The sequence below is a fragment of the Callithrix jacchus genome, chromosome X (genome assembly GCF_049354715.1).
Source record: "Callithrix jacchus isolate 240 chromosome X, calJac240_pri, whole genome shotgun sequence".
In the NCBI taxonomy this organism is placed as follows: domain Eukaryota; kingdom Metazoa; phylum Chordata; class Mammalia; order Primates; family Cebidae; genus Callithrix; species Callithrix jacchus.
Genome location: NC_133524.1, coordinates 134,311,740 through 134,332,965, shown reverse-complemented (window position 1 = coordinate 134,332,965; position 21,226 = coordinate 134,311,740). Strand labels below are relative to the sequence as shown.

At 48.6% G+C, this 21,226-nt stretch overlaps 1 long non-coding RNA gene across 1 annotated transcript in view; it reads left to right on the top strand.

Moving 5' to 3' along the window:
• Positions 1-21,226, top strand: part of LOC144581166 (uncharacterized) — a 102,491-nt gene that overhangs the window by 3,493 nt on the left and 77,772 nt on the right. The window lies entirely within an intron of this gene.

Genomic DNA, 21,226 nt, shown 5'->3' with positions numbered 1-21,226 from the left:
CCCCTCTGTAGCTGCAGGGCGCAGATCCTGGGGAGAGCGCAGCAGTTCCGCGCTCCCGGCCCAGCAGCTGCGTCCACCCCCAAGCCACTGCGAGTCCTGATGGCCTCGAGACCCCGGACCCAGGCCGGGATAGTTCGCCGTCTGTGCCCCCACGCTGCCGGCAGCTGTGCGAGACCCAAAGGAGAAGAAACGATTACAATTAGAGCTGATCTCCCTTACTTCCTTCTGCGCCAAGCGTTGATCCTTTAGTTTGTGAGCAGCGGCTGTACTCGCCGCTGCCCACTGCCCGAATGATACACCGGGCAGGACACAGCAAACATATACAAGGCAGTAAACACAAGCACACAGCAGGAAACAAGCACACAACACAGTAAACACAAACGCACGACAGGAAACAAACACAACACATGAAATACCCACACAATACAACAAAGTAAGCACATACAACACAGTAACATAAACTACACACAACACAGTAAACAGGCACACAACTAAACACAATAGAGCAAATACGCATAACAGCAAACATACAAACCCTGCAAAGAACACTTTTAGCCCGTGTAGGCAAAACATGCACACAACACAGTAAACACACATAGTATCAGGGTGGTTTCCAAATCACTAGGCTAATAAGCTTTGAATTTTCAACATTTTCAAAAGCAAAAGTCGTATGGGGGGGCACTGATGCTGAATGGGGATTGTGAGATGGAATTTTCTTTCCTCTGAACAGCCGAGGCTTTACTCTCTTCTACCCGGAGAAGGTAGAGCGTGTAGTGACCTCGGGGACTGCTTACCCCTTAAGGATTTACTTCCAGGGGTGTGTAAGTGTCGCCCCCCCCTTCTGTCTGGTGCGAGGTCTTTCTAGACATAATGACCAGGTTCAGACAAGGCTATAAATTCATTCATTTTTGTGTCCTGCAAGGCATTTGCAAAGAATGCAGGAGAGTGAGAATGGGGAAAAAGGCAGAGAAAAAGATGGCTGTGATTGTCACATCCCTAGCCGGGCCAAGCCTCAAAGTCCGAGCCTTGAGGCAGCCTCACAGCCTGGCCGCCATCTCTCTGTAGGAAACAGAACATCTGATCAAGTTCAGAGGCGCCAGGAGAGACCGCCTCAAGCAGCGCTTTATAACTGCAGCCTCTCACTTCCTGCTCCCCAATCTGCCTGGCCCAGCCAACACTTCACCTTCTTTCTTAGGCAGTTTGCTGGGAGAAAACCCTACCGGTAGTACATCTTACCGTATTCACCCCCTCCCATCAAACTCGCCCCAATTCTCTCTTCACATCCAGAGCTCTCTCCCCAGGTTGGAAGGTGAGTTCACTGTTGACTTAAATTATTGCGTCTACCGAACATAGGCTCTCCAAGAATGGTTTCAGTGTCTCAGCAGAAGGTTTCTTTGGGGGACAGGGGGGCGCTGGCGTGTTCAGAGAACAAATATGCTTAAATCATGCAAATGAATCCCCTGGAGTCAGGTTTACAAAAAAAAAGAGGATTGCCTTTCTCCCCCCCCCCTTTCTTTTCACTTTCTCCTTTATTTCCTCTCTTCCTTCTACCTCTCTTCACCTCCCACCAACCCCCACTGCCCTAGGCCAAATAGTTGGTTTGAAAAAGTTTGGATTTCCTCACTGAGCTGGTCCCGCGGATAGCGGTTCTTGAGACTGGGGGACCGGGAAGGGGCGACTGTCGAGTTCTGGCCGGGCCAGCGCTGATGCGAGAGTTTCCTGGGAGTCCCGCCAGGTACCCCAAGAATCAAGGGCCTTGCGCGATTGCAACCAGGTGAAGGGCTCAGAAGGGGGGCAGCCGAGGGAACCCTTCTTGCCATTTGGGGAGGGGTCTCGAGCTCAGGGCAGGGGGATGTTGCCGCCGCTGACCTACCCGGTGCCCAGTGTCCGTTTTGATACGGCCACATTCCGATAATTAATTGCCTCCAGCACGTGCTCTGTAGTCCCTGGAACAAAAAGACATAATTCAATTAGATCATCAACCGAGAAGTGGGGAGGTGAGGAGGGGGGGCGGAGATGCTTTTTAAGGGGCAGACCTGAGGCGATTCAGCCAGGCCCAAAGCCCGGGCAGTGGAGCCTTTCCTGGGACAGCCGGGCCCATTCCGAGAGTGCGGCTCTGAGGGGGTGTCGTTGCTCTGTGGGACTCAGGGGTCCCAGATGCGCGCAAAAGGACGAGGCTGGGGGCTTTGTGAACAGCAAGGCAGAGGCAGGCCATTTCTAATTCGGTTTCAGTTGGTTTGAGTGGGAGTTTCCTTATTTGGGGAGGGGGAACCCTAACCCTTAAAAGAGGGTAGAAAGCGATATCCCTCCAGATAAAGCTAGTTACTGCACAGGAAAGCAAAGCCCCCACCGCCAACAAAGCCCATCACTTCTGTTAGGGGGAAAAAAGCGCCAAGTTTTTCTTATGACTTAGAGCTTCTCTCGTCCCCAAACTCGATGCTCAGAGGAGACTCTGGGAACAACTTCGGGCAACAGGGGCTTTGGGGAGCTGAGTCTGACAGCAGAGTAGTGGCAGAAGAGGGAAAGCAGAGAGGAGAAAAGTTTTTCCTACACGCAGTCCGAGGCGAGGATGGAGAGAACTCTCGGGTTTTCGTTTTTCAGGTGAAGACAGGAGTCACAGCTCCAGGCAGGAAGGACAACTCGAACCCAGGGGTCTTGGTTCTTATTTTACGCTATAACCGAGGCTCCCTCGGCAGCTTTGGCTTACTGGGGTTTACATGTGTATTAGGCAGCGTAAATCAACCAATAAATCTCTTTTATGCGTCCCCCAGTTGTATGTGGTCCGGTCTAAATATCCATGTTTGTATGGATAGGAAATATAATGGGATCCTGTCCCTCACACTGAGTTCAAACGCCAAATAGGAAAAAGATTTATTTTTATGCCCAAATCTAAAGCAGTAAATAAAATCAGAGAAACTGATCATTTCTAGACCAGCAAAGATTTTGAGCCCGATTTTTAGGATCCATCTTGAAGAAGCAGTATGGAAACAGAGCGTCCTTAGGGGCAGTAGGATAAGAACGGGTTCTTCGAACAACCCAGAGCCCCACTCCACAGCACTTTTCCTCTAGCCTCGGAAAAAACAGAGCATACACAGCACGTTGTGTTATCGTGCAGCATTTCTTTCTAAACACATTTTATGTGGTGGACACGAAATTATCCGGATTCGGTGACCTAGTGATTTTCTTTAAGTCCAGGGAAACACTGCGGTCTTTTCTTCTGTTTTGTATTTAGAAAAGACTTGCAATCTAACACTCGCAACATTTTAAAGACCCTTTAAACCCAGCAAGCGGATTTCCGTTCTGCCAAGTCTTCCTGATTTATTTCAATAAATGAATCTCTGAATCCAGGAAGGGAATTATTCCAAGACGCTGAATTTGGTGCCCCTGTCTCTCTTTAGTGGAGCACAAAGTGTTTCTCATTGCCACATGTCCTTGAAATTCACCATTATTCGCCTTTTTTCCTGGTAAATGACACTTTCTTTACATAAATCCCCACCCTCTCTTCAGAGTTTCAGATCTTTTTAAAAGAAAAACTGCAAGTGGCAATAAAATATGAAGGAGGAAGAAAGCTGGGAAAAGAATGCATTTTAACTTCTTTTTATTTTTATGCTAAGATAAAGCCCTTAATTGGCTTCAGGGGCCAAGCTGAACTATCCATCTCCAGGACCTGCCAACACACTCACCTACCGAGTGTGTCCGCAGGTTGGTGAGTAAAATCAGAGCTCCAGATTTTATTGGCCACGTCAGAATTTTTCACTATGGTCCTACCATTTGACACATATTTTATAAGCCCTAAATACCCTTAAAATTCGATCAATGAACAAATAGATATTGTTAATCAACCTTTTTTTTTTTTTGCCTTTGTCCTCTGAAATCCAAGGCATATTGTTGCCTAATGTAATGAAATGCAAACCAGATGGGAGTGAGACATTTTCATTGTACTTGTCAATCAGGGCTGTGCAGACAGATATATATACTTGAACTTCAGAGACATAGGCTGAAGTAAATAGGACTGAACTTGAAGAAGACAGGCAGGGAGTTGAACAAGAGCTATCAGAATCTGGTTTGGGATTATAAAGGGAGCCCCTGAAATATAGAAAATGCAGTGAAACCACCCCCCCCACTCCCCCCCACCCCCCCCACCCCCCCTACACCCCCCCCACCCCCCCGCCCAGGTGGTGGGCAGTGGTCCTCAGGCAAATCTGAGTGAAAGGCTTATAATGAGTTGTGGCCTGCTAGGTCCTGCTGCCATGGAATACTTTTGCCACTCTGGGGGTGACCAGATGTTAGCCCCCAGCTACACTAGCTGTGGCTTCAGGTGCCAGAAGAGCAAGTCACATTGAAAGAGGACTTCTTCCTTCCTTCTAGATCAGAACACCTTGTAGATGGGGAGTGCCCAGGCAAGAGGAGAGGGAGATGGCAGGCAGAGGCTGAGATACACAATGACACATTTGATTTAGGTTTGCAAGTCCTTCCCCAGACACCTGAAAAGATGGGGGAAAGAGAATCATTTTCGAAAGCCAAGTTTGCCTGACATTTTGGAGCACACATTTACCCAGGACCCTAAGTTTTTTGTAGCTGCTAAATGCTGTACTAGTTCTACAACGTAAATTAGCTTCAAGGCAAGTGGAGAGAAATCTTAGACTATTCTGAGATATTTGCTCATTCATTTCTTTGCTTTGAGACAGAATCCTTCTCCCAGGGTTATAGGAAAGATAGATGTCTCTGGACCACATTATGACTTCTGGCAGTAACTCTCATCCTTAGTGCCTAGATCTGGAGCCCCCACCAACCATTTGTTCCCAAGCTACATTTCCTTACTCGAGGCCTATTCCACCATTTCATCTTCCTTCTCCCTTCCTGGCTGAGGGGCGGAGGCCAAATTACCTAAATTAGCTTTTCTTTTCCCCAAGCTGAGAGGGAGAATTCCTGATCCCTTAAAAAAAAATACTGTCTCCACTCCCTCCACTCCCAGGGAACTTTGTGTAGTTCAGGAATTGCATTTTGTCAAATCAAATTGCCTGTTGCAATTTGCACTTGGTTTGTGGTTATTCATCTAGTCCTTTCCTAGTGAGAAGATGGGAGGAAAGGGCTTTGACATTAAAACAAAGCGTAGGGCCTCCCTTTCCTCCCTTTTTTCTTTCCCCACCAACAGGATAGAGTGGAGGTGAATTAGACTAACTGCTGGTTTGGACATGAATGGCAGACTATGGCCTGCAAACTGCAAGCCAAATCTGGCCCATAGCCTGTTGTATTTGTATGGCCCCAGGAGCCAAGAATGTTTTTTTTTTTTTTTTTTTTTTTTTAAATATCTTTAAAGGGTTAGAGAGCAGAAGTAGAAAAAGTAGAAAGACAAAAAAGTGGCGGGGTGGGGGTGGTGCGGAGCGGAATTATGCTGCAGATACTGAATGTGGTCTGAAAAGCCTAAAATATTTTCTCTCTGGCCCTTTATAGAAGAAGTTTGCTGACCCCTGGACTAGCGGTTGGACTGTAGTGTCAGCAGAGGCTAGGTATTCTTGACCAGTAGATTTTATCCACCATCACCCTCCCAAATTTCCAGCTTCATTTTGCATATGGCTTGATTTTTTTTTTTTTTTTCTCCATCCCCACACCTCAGTTATTTTCAGGGATAATTTTGGCTTTGGAGAAAGGCAAAAAGTAGTCAAGGAAGGAGGAGTCCTCAGGAGAAAGAGGGAATGAGAAGAGAGGAAAAAGAGTTGTGAATATCTCAATCAGTGACTAGGTGACCTCTGACCCTGAGGGTGGTTTTATTGTCTTTCTTCTTTGGCTAGAGATACATAGTTTATTGACCCTTTCTGCGTGACTGAGCCCTCAGGGGCAACCACAGCTCCAAACCAAGCCAGGCATGTGAGGCCAGAAAGCCTGAGGGAAGTGACCCCAATTCCCTAGGCCTGAGGGGCTTGGAGGAACAGAGGTCGACTCCCTCCCAACTCAACTGCCCCTCCTCAGTGAGGGCCTAGAGTTCACCCAGCTCCTCTTTCTTGCCCAGAAACACTCTCCTCCCTTTCTTCCCAAGACAAATGCTATCAGTTGGTAGACCTGGTCAAAACATTTATGCTCCTTCTCTGCACTCTTAACCATTAAACTATAAAGATAAGTTACTATAAAGATTCCAGGGTGGGCCAGGCACGGTGGCTCATGCCTGTAGTACCAGCACTTTGGGAGGCCGAGGCGGACAGATCACTTGAGGTCAGGAGTTCGAGACCAGCCTGGCCAACATGATAGAACCCTGTCCCATCTCTACTAAAATATAAAAATTAGCTGGGCATGGTGACAGGTGCCTGTAATCTCAGCTACTCAGAAGAAGGCTGAGGCAGGAAACTCACTTGAACCCAGGATGCAGAGGTTGCAGCGAGCCAAGATTGTGCCACTGCACTCCAGCCTGGGCAACAGGCTGTTTTTTGACAGACTCCCTCTCAAAAAAAAAAGATTCCAAGGTGCTCCCAACAACCCGGCTTGCTAGCTACTACCTTAGCTCATCCCCTTAGGTATGTCTCCCCTCTCCCTCGTCTTTCCTCCCACTCTGGCCCTATCAGGAATTTCTCTTTAAGGCTGCATAAACCTCAACCCTTGCCCCTCAGACTCATCTTTAGTAGATTATACTTCACCTTCTGAATGTGGCCCAGACTGGCAAACAATTCTTCCAGACCCAAGTAGCCACTCACACAGGTAGTGTTGCCAAATTTAGCACATCAAAAAGTCAGGACACTAAGTTATATTTGAATTTGAAACAAACCATTTTTCTTCATTTAAGTATGTTCCAATTATTGCCTGGGAGATATTTATACTAAAATATTCTTTATTGGCAATTCAGATTTTATAAGACATCCTGTATCTTATCTGATGATCCTACTTTCAGGAGTATGGTCTAGACAGGCTAAATTGTCACACCAATGGAGCTCTCACCAAAGTGTAGCCTGACCTTGTGCCACTTGCCAAGGGTTTTCCAAAGGCTCCATTTGTGGGAAGATCAACTTAGGGACAGGGTGGTCCTGAAGGCCCAGGAAAGGCTCCTGGTGAAATTTCTGTTCTGGCTCAGTGAGCCTGTCCTTTCTCATCAAGAGGCTCAGGAGCTACCCTGACTAGATTGTTACCACAGGAGTGGCAGGGGGGGCGCTGTTCCCAAACAGTGATTAATTGTACCTGCTTCTGTCCTAGCCCCTGAAGGAAAGCCTCTTGTGCTACTCACTGTGAGATCTGGTACACTGCAGATATTCAGTACTAGTGCACTGGGGACCTTAAGATCCCATGCACTGCAAGCCTCCAAGTCCAGTGCATTGACCTGATCCTCCTGCTTCTCCTCTGGGACCTGAAACAGGTGTTTGCCTTGAACATTCTTTCCTATCTTGCTCAAGTTGTGTGAGCCTGAGGCCCCCTTCCGTTTGCTTTCTAGGGTTCAAGTTTCACTAAGCCTGAAAAATCCTCCTCCCCTTGCAGCCCCTTGGTTCTTCTTTCTCTCACTTTAATGGGGTTGTCTTCAAGGATAGAAGAGGCTGATTTCAGAAAGAATGCCCCTATGGGCCCTTGAGGGCTATCAACAGGTGGACTCCTCAGAGCCTGTACTCCCTCTGCTTAGCCCTGTACTCCAGATTTCTATGCACAAACTTCAGTCCACACTGGGCTGTGCAGAGGCCCCTCTCGAGCCATCCGGGGCTAAAGGTCGTTTTCCTGAGGACCAAGAGCAGAGTGAAGCAGGTTTTATCAGCAGACATCCGTTCTCCTCTTCCCTGGTTCCCCATCCTCATCACACATTCCTCCATGGAAGTTCTTATCGATCTACCTATTAAATGAAGGAGGAAAAGACATGGCCTAGAGTGCCCTGTTCCTCACTCCTATCAGTACAAGTTCTAAGGGCCGGACCTGCCAGCAGCTCAGTGGCCTCGAAAACATTCCAGAAGATCCCTTTCCCCCATCACTTAAATACCCCTTTATCACTGTAGAAAAGCTCACTCGTTCTTACCTCTTACCTTTTTCTCCTTTCTAAGGTGGTTTTAGCCTCTAAGGTTTTTGGAGCCAACGGAGCCGCCACTGCCTACCTGTGCAAACTGAAGTTCTTGGTAGTTTTGGTAGCCCATAACCACTAGCATAGTGCACATCTGTACACACCTGCACACTTGCCTGTTCTCCTGAGTTTCTTTTTTTCTTGAGACAGAGTTTTGCTCTTGTTGCCCAGGCTGGAGTGCAGTGGTGCGATCTCGTCTTACTGCAATCTCTGCTTCCTGGGTTGAAGCAATTCTCCTGCCTCAGCCTCCTAAGTAGCTGGGAATACAGGCGCCCACCACCTCGCCCGGTTATTTTTAATTTTTTGTATTTTTAGTAGCGACGGAGTTTCACCACATTGGTCAGGCTGGTCTCGAACTCCTGAACTCTGGTGATTCGCCCACCTCAGCCTCCCAAAGTGCTGGGATTACATGCATGAGCCACCATGCCCAGCCCAAGGGGACCCATTTTCTTAATGCACACACTTAAAAGCTCTAGCTCCCACATGATCTCTTGTTTTTATGATTCCCAATTAGAGAGTTATGTTGCAATATTTAGTTTTTACTATTAAATTTCAAATCCTCTCCCTCAATTTGATAGCGGGGAGAGGTTGACTGCCTTCTACTCCAGAAGCAATTGAGTAGAACCAGAAACTCCAGCTCCACATTGGAATTTCCTGGGAATCTTTGAAACATTCGTATGGCCAGACCAACCCCAGAGCTCCTGACTCATTTGGTCTAGAGGAGGGTACCATGGCCTTATTTTTGAAACTCCCCAGGTGATTCTAATGCGGGAGCCACAATGTTAAAGTTAGTCAATATCTAGAGCCTCTCCCACCCTGCAGTCTTCCCAGGCTTACATTCTTGGTCCTGCCATTACCGCTAAGATCTGAGAAATGCTTCAACTAGATGTGCTCTAAGAATAAACTTTGGGTCCCCACTCCAGACTGCTATCTCTGTCTATTTCTTTTGCCTATCAGATGTTTCCATGAAGAAAAATCTCGCCTTCAACTTCTACTTTACTCATCCTGCTTTTTAGGAATGACCCCTTGCCCTAATATGAGGTGGAAGAAATAAAGGGCTGCTCGTGGACCTAGAACCATTTATTTTATTTCAACTAAAGGGCTATACTTTTGCTGTTGCAGAACGAAATTCCCGCTGTAAGACAGTGAGGATGGAGCTACTTGGTGAAAAGGGCTGTTCTAATTCCACTTCTCCCCCATTGCAGCAGATCCGCTCTGTCCTTCTAGAAGAAAGAAGGTGGATGGGAATGAGGAGCATGCCATCTCATTAAGAATTGTTCCCCAATGATATTTCCTTTGCTGTTTCTCCCCTACCCTAGGTGGAATCCTAAGAACTGGTGAGGGGAGCCTTATGCCTCTAAATTTCTAGATGAGTGCAAAAACCAGAACTCTCCAGGTATCAGGCAGTTTGGTTCAGGCTTCACGGACAGTTCCCAGAAGTTGTGGAAGGTGGGTAGAGATGGGAGCAAGTGGTTGTAGTTCAAGTTGCAGTGACTTGAAACTGAACCCTTTTTTCCCCTTGGAAAAACTTTTTTTACTCTCACAAGCAATACATTAGCTGCTTCACTCTTCAAGTTATTTTATTTTTAGAGACAGGGTTCTCATTCTGTCACCCAGGCTGTAGTGCAGTGGCATGAACACATCTCACTGCAGCCTTGACCTACCGAGCTCAAGAAATCCTCCTGCCTCAGCCACCCAAGTAGCTGGGATCACAGGTACATGCCACCACGCCTGGCTATTTTTCTTTTTAATTTTTCATGGAGACAGTATCTTCCTATGTTGCCCAGGCTGGTCTCGAATTCCTCCGCTCCAGTGATCCTCACCTTGGCTTCCCTAAGTGCTAGAATTTTAGGTTCAAGCCACCATGCCTGCCCCTTCAAAATATTTACAGCTTGCCTGCTACATGTAAGACATCCTGGAGTTACTGTGGGGGAAGATACAAGTAAATGATGTCAAGGTTCAGTCCTGCACATGGGCTAGCAAAATATTGTAGCAACCTGAAAACAATGCTTGGGTTTGAAGTTTTAGAACAAATATTTCATAATACTATGCTGATTACCTGAAACTTTAGGGTAACTGTCAGAGCTTTCTTTCTTTGTTTTTTGTTTTCTTTTTTTTTTCTTTTGAGACAGAGTCTCACTCTGTTGCCCAGGCTGGAGTGCAGTGATGCGATCTCAGCCCTCTGCCTCCCAGGTTCAAGCAATCCTCCTGCCTCAGCCTCCCAAGTAGCTGGGATTACAGGTACGTGCCACCACGTCCAGTTATTTTTTTTTTCAGTTGTCAAATGATCCTTTATTGAAATATTTTCCTTTGTGCTTCTTAACTACCTGGGCATTCCACAGCACCACTGTTGATTCCATCTATGGTGTCATATGGGTGCTGGCCATCAGCATTACAGCCCACAGACTGGGCAGTCCCCAGGATCTCTTTAATGATTCCAGAGAGTTCTCTAGCTAAAGATCAGTACCGTATCTGTCGAGCAATGTTGACAATCTCATCAAAAGTGTTTTTTTTTTCCTTTGTGTTTTTAGTAGATGCGGGGTTTCACCATGTTAGCCAGGATGAGGATGGTCTCGATCTGACCTCGTGATCTGCCCACCTCGGCCTCCCAAAGTGCTGGGATTACAGGCATGAGTCACCGAGCCTGGCTTCTTTGTTTCTTTTTTTCTTTTCTAATTTTTTTTTTTTGAAGCAGGGTCTCACTCTGTCACTCAGTTGGAATGTAGTGGTGCAATCATGGCACACTGCAGCCCCAGCTTTCTGGGCTCAGGTGATCTTCCTGCCTCAGCCTCCCAAGTAGCTGGGGACTACAGGTGCACACCACCAGGCCTGGCTAATTTTTGTATTTGTTGTAGAGACGGAGTTTTGCCATGTTGTCCTGCTTGGTCTCAAACTCCTGGGCTCAATCGATCCTCCCACCTTGGCCTCCCAAAATGCTAGGATTATAAGCATGAGCCACTGCGCCTGGCCCTAGAGCTTCTTTATTTTTATTTAAACATGTCTCTCTTGGTTATGCCTTTTCCAACTCGGATGTGTTACTGGGGTTTTCTGGGACAAATACCCAAATTAAACTATTATAAAAAGAGTCCACCGGGTGTGGTGGCTCATGCCTGTAATCCCAGCACTTTGGGAGGCTAAGGCAGGTGGATCACTTTAGGCCAGGAGTTCAGGACCAGCTGGCCAACATGGTGAAACCCCATCTCTACTAAAAAGTACAAAAATTAGCTGGGTGTGGTGGTACATGCCTATAATCCCAGCTACTCGGGAGGCTAAGGAAGAAGAGTTGCTTGAATCCAGGAAGTGAAGGTTGCAGTGAGCCAAGATTGCACCACTGCACTGCACTCCAGCCTGGGCAACAGAGCAAGACTCTGTCTCAAAAAAAAAAAAAAAAAAGAATCTGTGATTTCATGAGGAAAAAAGAAATAAACTCGAATTCATTATCTTGGGGACTGCCTTCTTTTGTATTCTATTTGTGTCCTTTTCTGCTGCAACATATAGTCTTTAAGATCAGAAAGTCCATTTAATATTCCTTATGTTCTTCATTAAAACAGACTTTAAAATTACTTGGTAAAAATTTGAGGCTCATTATTATTATTTTTAACTTCACAATTTTGTATCTCCTCCACAACACACACACGCACACACACACACACACAGAAGGTTAGCTATGGAAGAGTACTCTGTAGCAGAGCTGCACTGCTTGAACTGTGGTTTCATTCTGTGGCCAGGGTGGGTTGAAGTCATTATTTTGAATGTAATGTTCTAATGAATCTGTAGGCAAAGTGCTCTGGGAGTTGACTTGGCACTACTTTGTCATCACACATGTCACTCAATTTTTGTTGATTGCTGTTATAATATATGTACATCCCAAATAATTAAATAATTTAAAGAAAAAGGTCCTTCCAAGGATAACGCAATGCAGAACGTATATTGTGCATATGCCCTGAATATTGAATTTTGTGATCATAAAAACTGCATATTAAATGACTTATTTTGACTATTATCAAATGATCTTTGCAGTTGTTTTCAAAGGTTCATCCAGTTATAATCATATGCTACTTATGTGTGCTATTACATGGGGAGGGTGTATATGATTTAAAATGGAGTCTGGCCGGATGACGTGGCTCACATCTGCAATCCCAGCACTTTGGGAGGCCAAGGCATGCAGGTAACTTGAGGTCAGGAGTTCCAGACCAGCCTTGCCAACATGGTGAAACCCCATCTCTATCGAAATATTTTTTTTAAAAACTAGCTGGGTGTGGTGGCGGGCTCTTGTAATCCCAGCTACTCGGGAGGCTGAGGCAGGAGAATCCCTTGAACCCAGGAGGTGGAGGTTGCAGTCAGCCTAAATCATACCACTGCACCTCCAGCCTGGGCAACAGAGTGAGACTTCGTCTCAAAATAAATAAATAAACATAAAATAAAATGGAGTCTGTTCAATTAAGATCAGGAGTTCAAGACCAACCTGGCCAACATGATGAAACTCCATCTCTACTAAAAATACAAAAATTATTCTCCTGCCTCCACCTCCCAAGTAGCTGGGATTACATAAAAAGAAAACAGAAACAAACAAACAAACAAAAATACAAAAATTAGACATGTGGTGGTGCACACCTGTAATCCCAGCTACTTTGGTGGCTGAGGCAGGAGAATTACTTGAACTTGGGAGGCAGAGGTTGCAGTGAGCTGAAATCTTGCCACTGTACTCCAGCCTGGGCAACAGAGTGAGTCCCTATCTCCAAAACATTAAATAAATAAATAAAGTAAGTAAATAAAATGTGAGTCCATTACCTTGAGGAGCATAGTTTCAAACATTTGCACAAATCTTAATATTTAAACAAAAATGTTGAGAATATTTGGTGGGAGAAGCAACATTGCAGACCTCTTTGAGTAGTCAAACAGGCCATGGAGACATCCCACGGCTCAACCTGTTTTCTGTTTCATTGCCTTGAAAGGAAAGACATCTGGAGAATATTTTCCTCTGAGCAAAAGGTGGAAAGGAGGCACCCCAGCCACTTGGTGGTTGTCCTCATCTCCCTCCCTACTATCTCCTTGCCCCCCCCCCCCAACTAGGCTAAAAACCTTGACTCAGACTCTTCCATTCCCACTTCCAGTAGAATAAATACATTTGGACAGTAGAGAAAGCCTTATGTCCAGTCCATGAATTTATTGGGCTGTGTTCTGTGGTTCATTTAGGAGGCCACATCTGGATCTCTTATCTACACCGGCACTCCACCTTCTCACCAGACTCTGCAGGTTTATATTGTCTTCAGATCTCACTAGCAGAATTAACGAAACAATGCCCTGTGATTTTAAGGCCGCAGCCTCCTACCATCACTACCTACCGGCCTGAGCAGTAAATATTGTTGAGAGAGTGTTGCATGCACTGACTATGCCAGGCTCAAGCACTGGGTTAAGGCTGAAGCTGGGCCTTTGGGGCATGTGGAGTGGAGAGGGTGGTTATTGGTAGAACTGAAATCTACAGAGGTTTCCAAGAAGTAATCGTGTATTAAGTATGAGTGAGACTGGAGCCTGTGTGTGTGTGTGTGTGTGTGTAAGAACAGTCTTAGGTCCACAACACATTCCACCATTAGCTTAACCCTCGTCTTTCTTGAGGCGCCACTTTTGACAGCGCCTGCGGCGCCCGCGCTTTCAGCGAGCGGATGCTTGCGCAGTCTCCTCTTCCTGTTGGTCAGGAATTAGAGAATCCGCTACTTTGGGATCCAAGAAGGGCTAAGTAGCTGGAAATCGGAGCCCAAAGGCGAGGGGACTGCAAGAACCGTTGGGCTCATCCTCGCGCCTACTGATCCCCACCACCCAAGCGACCGGAGAGAACAAGGGAAGGTGGGGGGTAGTGAGGACATAGGCTGCTGGCTGGAGCCCCGGGGAGGGGGAGGGGATTGGACGTTGGCGCAGTGCCCGAACTACTGGCACTGCCGTGGTCCCATTCGGTTCCCCAGGGGAGAACCTCCTCCCCTTCCTTTCCTCCTCTTCCCTTCCTTCTCCGCCTCCGTGGGGCGCTCGGGTCCCGTCGCTTTCCGAAGCCCCAACGCCTCAGCTTGCCTATCCTGGCCGCCAGGGTACAGGAGCCTGTAAGCTGGGCTCTGGGGCCAGCCAACCTTCCCGTTTTTCCAAAAGGGAACGAAAGGGCGCCGTGCCTCGCCTTCCTCGCCTGCCACCGCTCGAGAGGGGCTGTTTAATTAAAGGAAAACCCGCAATGTATACGACAGATAAAAGCAACGCGCAGAATAAACTAATTAAAACATTGTGTTTGCAACACATTTTATTTCTCTCTCTCCTTTTTTTGATCTTCGCTGTGTTTTAAAGAAATGTCATCGCACCATAAAGCAAGCCGTGAAACGCTATTTCCTTATAGTGTGCGGCGCTTTTCAAAGGCCAGTGTGATATATTTTAGAAAAGGGATCCTGCTGTGAAAGCTTGCGTGTCTTCCCTTTACCAAACTAAGCTCTTGTCAATCACACGGAGCTCGGTCCAATCACCGAGATCCTTTTTGGAAAGCAGCTCATCCCGCTGTGCTTTTATACCGCGCTCCGCAGCCTGTTTTGATGCATTTTTACCAACACGTCCAGGGGAATGAATGATGAGGCCGCGGACACTGCTGGCCTGGCTCCCCGAGAGCCCGCCCGGCCCTAACGAGGCGCCGGCGCATTGTGCTTGGCCCAGACTTTCTCACGTGGCGGTCACTTAGCCGGGTTATCCCGACGTCAAGGAAGGTCACTGCTGGTGATCCGGCTTATCAAGGCTGCACGATCTCCTCTGCCTGGTCGCCAGGGCCTGGATCCGCGAGGTTCAATAGTCGCCCTCCTGGCCCGCCTGCCTAAAAAGGAAAGACCAGGTGCAACCTGACGCTGCACTTCGACCACCTGGAGCCGAGGCTCATCTTTAAGATGCACCTCCTCTCCAGAGCTGTGGTAGAGAGGAGTCAGGGCCGGTCACCCCTGTGTAAGAGGTGTACCTGTCTTTCCTGGCCCGTGTTTAGGTTAGGGCTTGCTTTTGAACAAGGAACGGGGCTCTTCTCTCTTCGCTCTCCCTGCCCAGAGTTGCAAGGGACTTCCCCACCCTTCCGAGTGATGACTTGAGCCTTGGCAGAGCTGACAGCCCTGAACCAGAGGCCCAGCTAGAGACGTCCACAGGCAGGACAGAACCGGTGCCCCCGCAGGCCACGGCAACCATACAGTTCCCCAATTGGGACGCTTACTGGTCTAATGTACCACGGAGTCTCAGAGCAGGCGCGGGTGTCATTGAATGGCCGGATACAAACTTAGTAAACCGCGGTGGTGAACCCACAGGAGAAAGGGCCCTATAACCCGCGCCTTCCGCTGATCCAAGGAAGAATTGGCAGGAGCCGCCCAGATCCAGAGTTCTACAGATTCCCCACCTCCTCGACAGGGCTGAGGGTGCGCCCCGCCGGAATGATGTGGAAGCTTTTGATCCTCGCGTTGGCTTCCAGGCTCCGGGAGGAGAGAGGAGGGAGGAGGCTTTGTGGTCCGCCTTTCAGGCAGCGCTGGAATCGTTGCCTGCTTTTGTTTCCCTTTCCATTTCGAACTTGAACCAGGAGAGTGCAAACCGCTAAGATCTCAGGGGATGAACAAGTGAAAGCTGTGTGAGATTTATTCGTTTGTATAATAAGCCAAATTGCATTTTGAAATTGTCGTCCAGTGCGACTCACACGTCCATTCTGCTTCTTGGTCTCATGTCTCTCTCTCTCGTACACTAGTACAAACAGTCCTTGGCCTCCAATTACACGAGCCTTCCGAGCACATGTACCATTTCCATAGGACAAGGACCACTAACCCTTCCCCGACCTCCCACTCCATCCCCAGCGCCCAGGCGCGCACCCTTATCTCCGACCTTCCAGTTTCTTTCTCTAGCATTCCCAAAAGGACTTAGCATTTGTTGACAGGGGTGGGTCCTTCTGGGAGCCGAGGGCGAGGGGAGTGCTCAACATTTTGAATTTTTGCTCACACTCCCAGGCGCTCTCTGTCTCTCTCTCTCTCTCTCTCTCTCTCTCTCTCTCTCTCTCTCTCTCTCTCTCTCTCTCTCTCTCTCTCTCGGAAACCGCTGTCCATCCCAGTTCCTTCCCAAGAGGCGTCCTCCGTGATGACTACATCTTCAGGCTAGCTCGAGAAGAAGAAACCTTAGCTCCGCTTACAGCTCAGCCTCTGGGTCCAGGTCCACACGGTAGTTGGGACGTGGACTAGCTGAAGTCCCCACCCAACCCTGCCAGGCGTTCTTGTGTTCCCAGGGGCTCCCTTCATCTTCTCCCTAAGGCTCCGTCCCGTGGAGAGCAGGCCCTGCCAGTTAGTAGCTTCTTTAGAGTCTTCTCCGCACACCCCCGCGCGCAGGACCACCGGGAAGAAGAGAAGCTCCCTTCAATACCATTAAGGAGAAAAGTTGCTCCTGCCTGGTGCACCCGAGACTCGCCAGTATCTCCGCGGAGGGCTGAAGAGCCAGCCGAAAAGTCTGCCTCCAGCTGTGCGGTTCTTTGCAGTTTTATGAGACAAAGGGTGGGTTTTTGCAATAGCCTTTGGCGAAGTCTGCGGGTAAGGAAGTGGCCCGGTGCTAGCAGTTCCAGAGCAAGCGCTGGGGCCCGCAGGAGTTTGTGCGCCTGGGGATACGGGCGCGAAGGGTTTCATCTGCCTCAGTGTAGCAAGTCGACAGGTGCTGAGATTTTGCTGTGACTCTCCGCCGGTGTCTGTCTCTGAACTACAGATCACTAGAAAGTTTCTAAAATGCTGGGTGCAATGGAGATCGGCGTGAATTTGTTGTATATATTTATGTAAAAAATAAATTCCTGAAAATAATCGGTTATTTTAATGTGGGGAATGACTTGTCGCCTTCCCTTATTACCCTTCTTATATGTTGCTTAGCGGCTCCGTAGGATTGGGTGCGAGCGTTTAGGTTTCTATTTCCAGGTGTGATCAGTTCAAGTGTGAACTCGACGGCTGTAGTAGGCAGTTTGCCCACAGTTATGACTGGGAGAAGAGCACTCACGCGCATATGGGCGACCAGCTTCGGGCCTCAAAGAAGCTGTGGCCACCCGAACACAGGCGGGAAGAGCAGGAAGAAACGCCAGCGCCACTGTCTGACCCGAGCAGCCGCTGCCTCGAGCCAATTGTGAGATCCTAGCACGTTCCCTTCCCGGGCTTTCTCCACGGCCTGGGTACTCGGCCCGTCCTTGGTGAGGGTTCCAGGGCCAAGCCAGAAAGCCTAGACCAAATCCAGGACAGTGCCGGGAGGCCGCCATTAGCATATTTCCCTGGCAGCCGCGCTCTCCCCGGCTCGCCGCAGAGCCCGCCTGCGCCACCCCTGTCCAGGCGCCGGCTACTCTTAGGCCCAACCCAGAGGAGCCGCTGGCAATGGTGGCCAAGGTCAGGGAGCTCGGCAGGTGTCTGAGGTCTACCTGAGGGAAGAGACAGCGTCACACATCATCCAGATCAGAATCCGGAGCTGGCTTCCAATCTCACCTAGGCTCCTACAGATTGGTTGATGTGAAGCAAATCCTGGCCCCTGTCCAGGCCTCAGTTTCCCCACTGTAAAATGAGGAATCCTAGTACATTCTGGACAGTGACTGGTCTCCTGTTGTAGACTTGGACGCACCCTACTTTTGTTGGGAAATGGACCCCTGCTTGTCCTCTTTACCCCCATTCCGCAGATTCGTCTGAAAAGTTCTTGTAAAGCCCATCTGTTCCTCTAGACGGACTTTCTCTTCTACCACCTCCTCTGTCCCCAGAGCCTTGCCCATGCAGTAAGTTGTCCCCAGCAGTAGATGGAAGCTGCTGGGGTCCTGGCAGTGCAGCCTCCCCACCTACCCCCTCTAATCCCTTAGCCCAGCGATCCGAAAGGCCAGGGGTGGCCTCTTTGCAGGGTGGGGTGGGGATCCAGAGGCTCCCCCTGGAAGGTCTACCTGACCTTCCCTGGGCTTTGGCTTAAAGGGGCTAACCACACCCCCTCTTTGGGGCTACTAAAAGGCCACTTTACTCTTGGAATGCTTCTTCAAAAAGTGGGTGCGTTAAACGTTTAAAAAGAAGGCGATCCAAGCTCTTGCGAGAAAGCAGAGGCTGACTCCAGGGTGGGCCCAGCCAGCTTCCCGGGTCCAAGGAAGGGCGAGAGGGCACAGTTCTCAGGCTACCTTTGCAGTGTTGAGCTAAGCTCGCTCTCCGGTTGTGAAACCGTGACAGTCAAGAACACCAAACACAAATAGCTTCTTTCCCGTGCAGCGTGATCATTTCTTCAGTGGGGCCCTGTCTGCTCTGCATGCCAGAAAGAGGCAGGAGGTGAGGATTCCAGCGATCTGCTAAGCCCTTGCTGGGCGGGACGCTGCTTAGGCGCGGTAGTGTTCCCAACTGACTACTCGGCAGTTGCTCCACAGTCCCCGCTGCCGCCTCCTAGTACGCGCCTATTTCTCGGATCTCTTTCTCCTGCCTCGGCACTGCCCATCCCATCCCAAGCCAAGAGGCCGGTGGGAGAAACATGTCCTCTTCCCTCCCTGGGGTCGAGGATCCAGGATGAGCAAGTCTGGTGCAAACACTTAGTGCTGTGCACAGGAGGCCTTCCGACTCTCAAGGACTCCAGCGCGTCCCCCGCCTCATCTACATCTTCAGTCTGGCCTCAAAAAGTCATCCGCTCACTCTCACAGTTCTCTTTGCCCAGTGCACCATCCATGTTCAACTAGTTGTACGCCATTAACATCTGCTTCCTGCCAGATCGAAGTGGCTTCCTTACCCAGCTTGTCCGCGGAGTGCTACAAGCCTACCTGGTGAGAGGCAAGCTTGGTGGGAAGTCCCCTGGCCTCCTGCGAGCCGCCTGTAGAGCGTGACTCTGGCACTGTCAGGGAGCCCGCTGCGGCCCAGCCAGGGAAAGCGCATAGTCTGTGGGAAAGTTACATGACGCACCTGGCAGCTTACGAGTCGTCGGCCCGAGGGACCGAGGCTATTCAGAAAATGCCTTATGTTCCAGAGCTCCCGGCGATGATTATTGGTATTTCGAGGGCGCTTGGGTCCACATCTAGCTTGGGTCTTCAAAGGGCGAGGTCAAGGGTAAATAAGGTAGTATCTAGACTGGGTTTCCCCGGAGCCATTCCAAAAGACTTGAGCACAAGGAGCGTTTGGGAGAGAATTAGCAAGTGTCTGCTAGCACCACCACCACCGTCTCTTCTCGGAAGCAGCCTGCATTTAGTCTGGACTTGAGGGTCCCTAGCTCCAGGAAAATGAATGGGTTCTCCTTTTTTGCTTTGGAAAAGTTCAAGCAGGAAAAGCGCAGCGCTGGAGCATCTCAAGGCAAAGTGCTGAGGAGAAAGTGAGTGAGTGAGTGAGTGAGTGAGTACTGCTCTAGTTACGTATGCCTCTCTGGCGCTGGTTTGGGATGCTCTGAGAGGCTTTGTGACAGGAACTCAAGGATGCCCTGGGGGAAACAGCAGCTTCAGCTGTGAGTCTACCTGGGAATGGGGAACAATGACCCATCCTGTCCTCACCTCAAAATGCTCATTCCTACAATTTTTTTTTTTCTTGAGATGGAGTCTCGCTCTGTTGCCCAGGCAGGAGTGCAGTGGCATGATCTCAGCTCACTGCAATCTCTGCCTCCTGGTTTCCAGCCGTTCTCCTGCCTCAGCCTCCTCAGCACCTGGGATTACAGGCGTGGACCACCACGCCTGGCTAATTTTTGTATTTTTAGCAGGGATGGGGTTTCGCCACGTTGACCGTGTTAGTCTTGAACTCCTGAACTTGTGATCCACCCACCTTGGCCTCCCAAATTGCTGGAATTATGGGTGTGAGACACCGCACCCAGCTCCTACAAAGTCTTAACTGACTCTCATCCTCTGTGCCGGGCTGAGATTATGAGAACTCCAGTCTGACCTCTCCAGCCTACCACAAACAGCTCTCTTCCTCTCTCTCTCTGTCTCTCTTACATACACTTCATTCATTCACTCACTCACTCATCATCTCACTTCCTCAAAGGTCTTGTGTTCGATGCACAGGCTTTTGTGTCAAACACTTTTAGGAGGGTTTGAATCCCTACTTCTTGCCACTAGCTAGCTTCCTGACCTGGGACAAATTACTTAGGAGACTAAATCTCAGTTTCCACATCTGCAAAAGAAAGTGAATAATGGTGGTTATCTTTATAGTTTTCAGGTGAATTAAATTAAATGGCGCAAGCAACACAAAACAGTAGCAACCCAGTGTTAGTTATTAACATGAATAAAGTGACTTCTGGTAAAGTGGCTTCCTCTGTAATGTGTCAAAGCAAGCAGAGTGGCTCAAAATGGTTAAGTGCTTCACTGTATTTGTGGAGGCTTGGAGAAAAATATGTTAGACGAAGCTACTTTTAAAATCCCTTCCAAGCATGAGTTTACAATAATGGCATCTTATCCCACCTGCCATCATACCAACTGATGACAGATGCTTTTATCCCTCAGATCCCCAAAAAGTAATTCCAACGCCACCTGGAGATGCCCTAACTGATCTCCTGTAAGTCCAGTCTTAGCCAAGGCCTAACTGGCACTCCCCTTCTGTAATAGGGCCAGTCCTCCTTGATCCAGTGGCTCATCTTTACACAGGGCATCCAAAGACTGCCCCGAGGGGCTGCGGACCAATAGGAAGATTATGTCCTTCTCTTCATTTCCTTTCTAATGTGTTCTCTGGTGGATAAAGTGAAGGTAGGAGGATGATGGATAGTAGCCCAGAATATGTGGTAGAAGTAAAAAAAAAAAATGCAACCTAAAGAATTGGAGGTAAAAGGTAGGGATCAAGGACCCATTGGGCTGGCCTTGAACTACATGCATGGTGCAGGTTACGAAAATATGTGAATATGTGGAATTACTGCAACTTCATCAGTTTTTCCTTCCCTAAACACTGGCAAATTCTCAACAGCTCAACCCAACTCTCTCCTCTAACAAGGCAGCCAGAAGCACGGCAATGACTTACAATGCCTAGAGTCAGCCCTTGGCCTGAGTAACAGAGTTTTGCAAATGTGATCTCAAGATAAAAAGGAGAAGAGAATGAACGCAACACTGGGCACCCTAACTAGCCAAGTGACCTTGGACAAGTCACTTATGCTATGTGGGTTTCTATTGAACTCATGGGTAAATCAGAGACAGCTGAACTGGTTGATCACTATAAGCCCTTTCATTTCTAAACATCTATGCACCTATAACCTCAGTCCTATGTAAAAAGTTGAGATGCA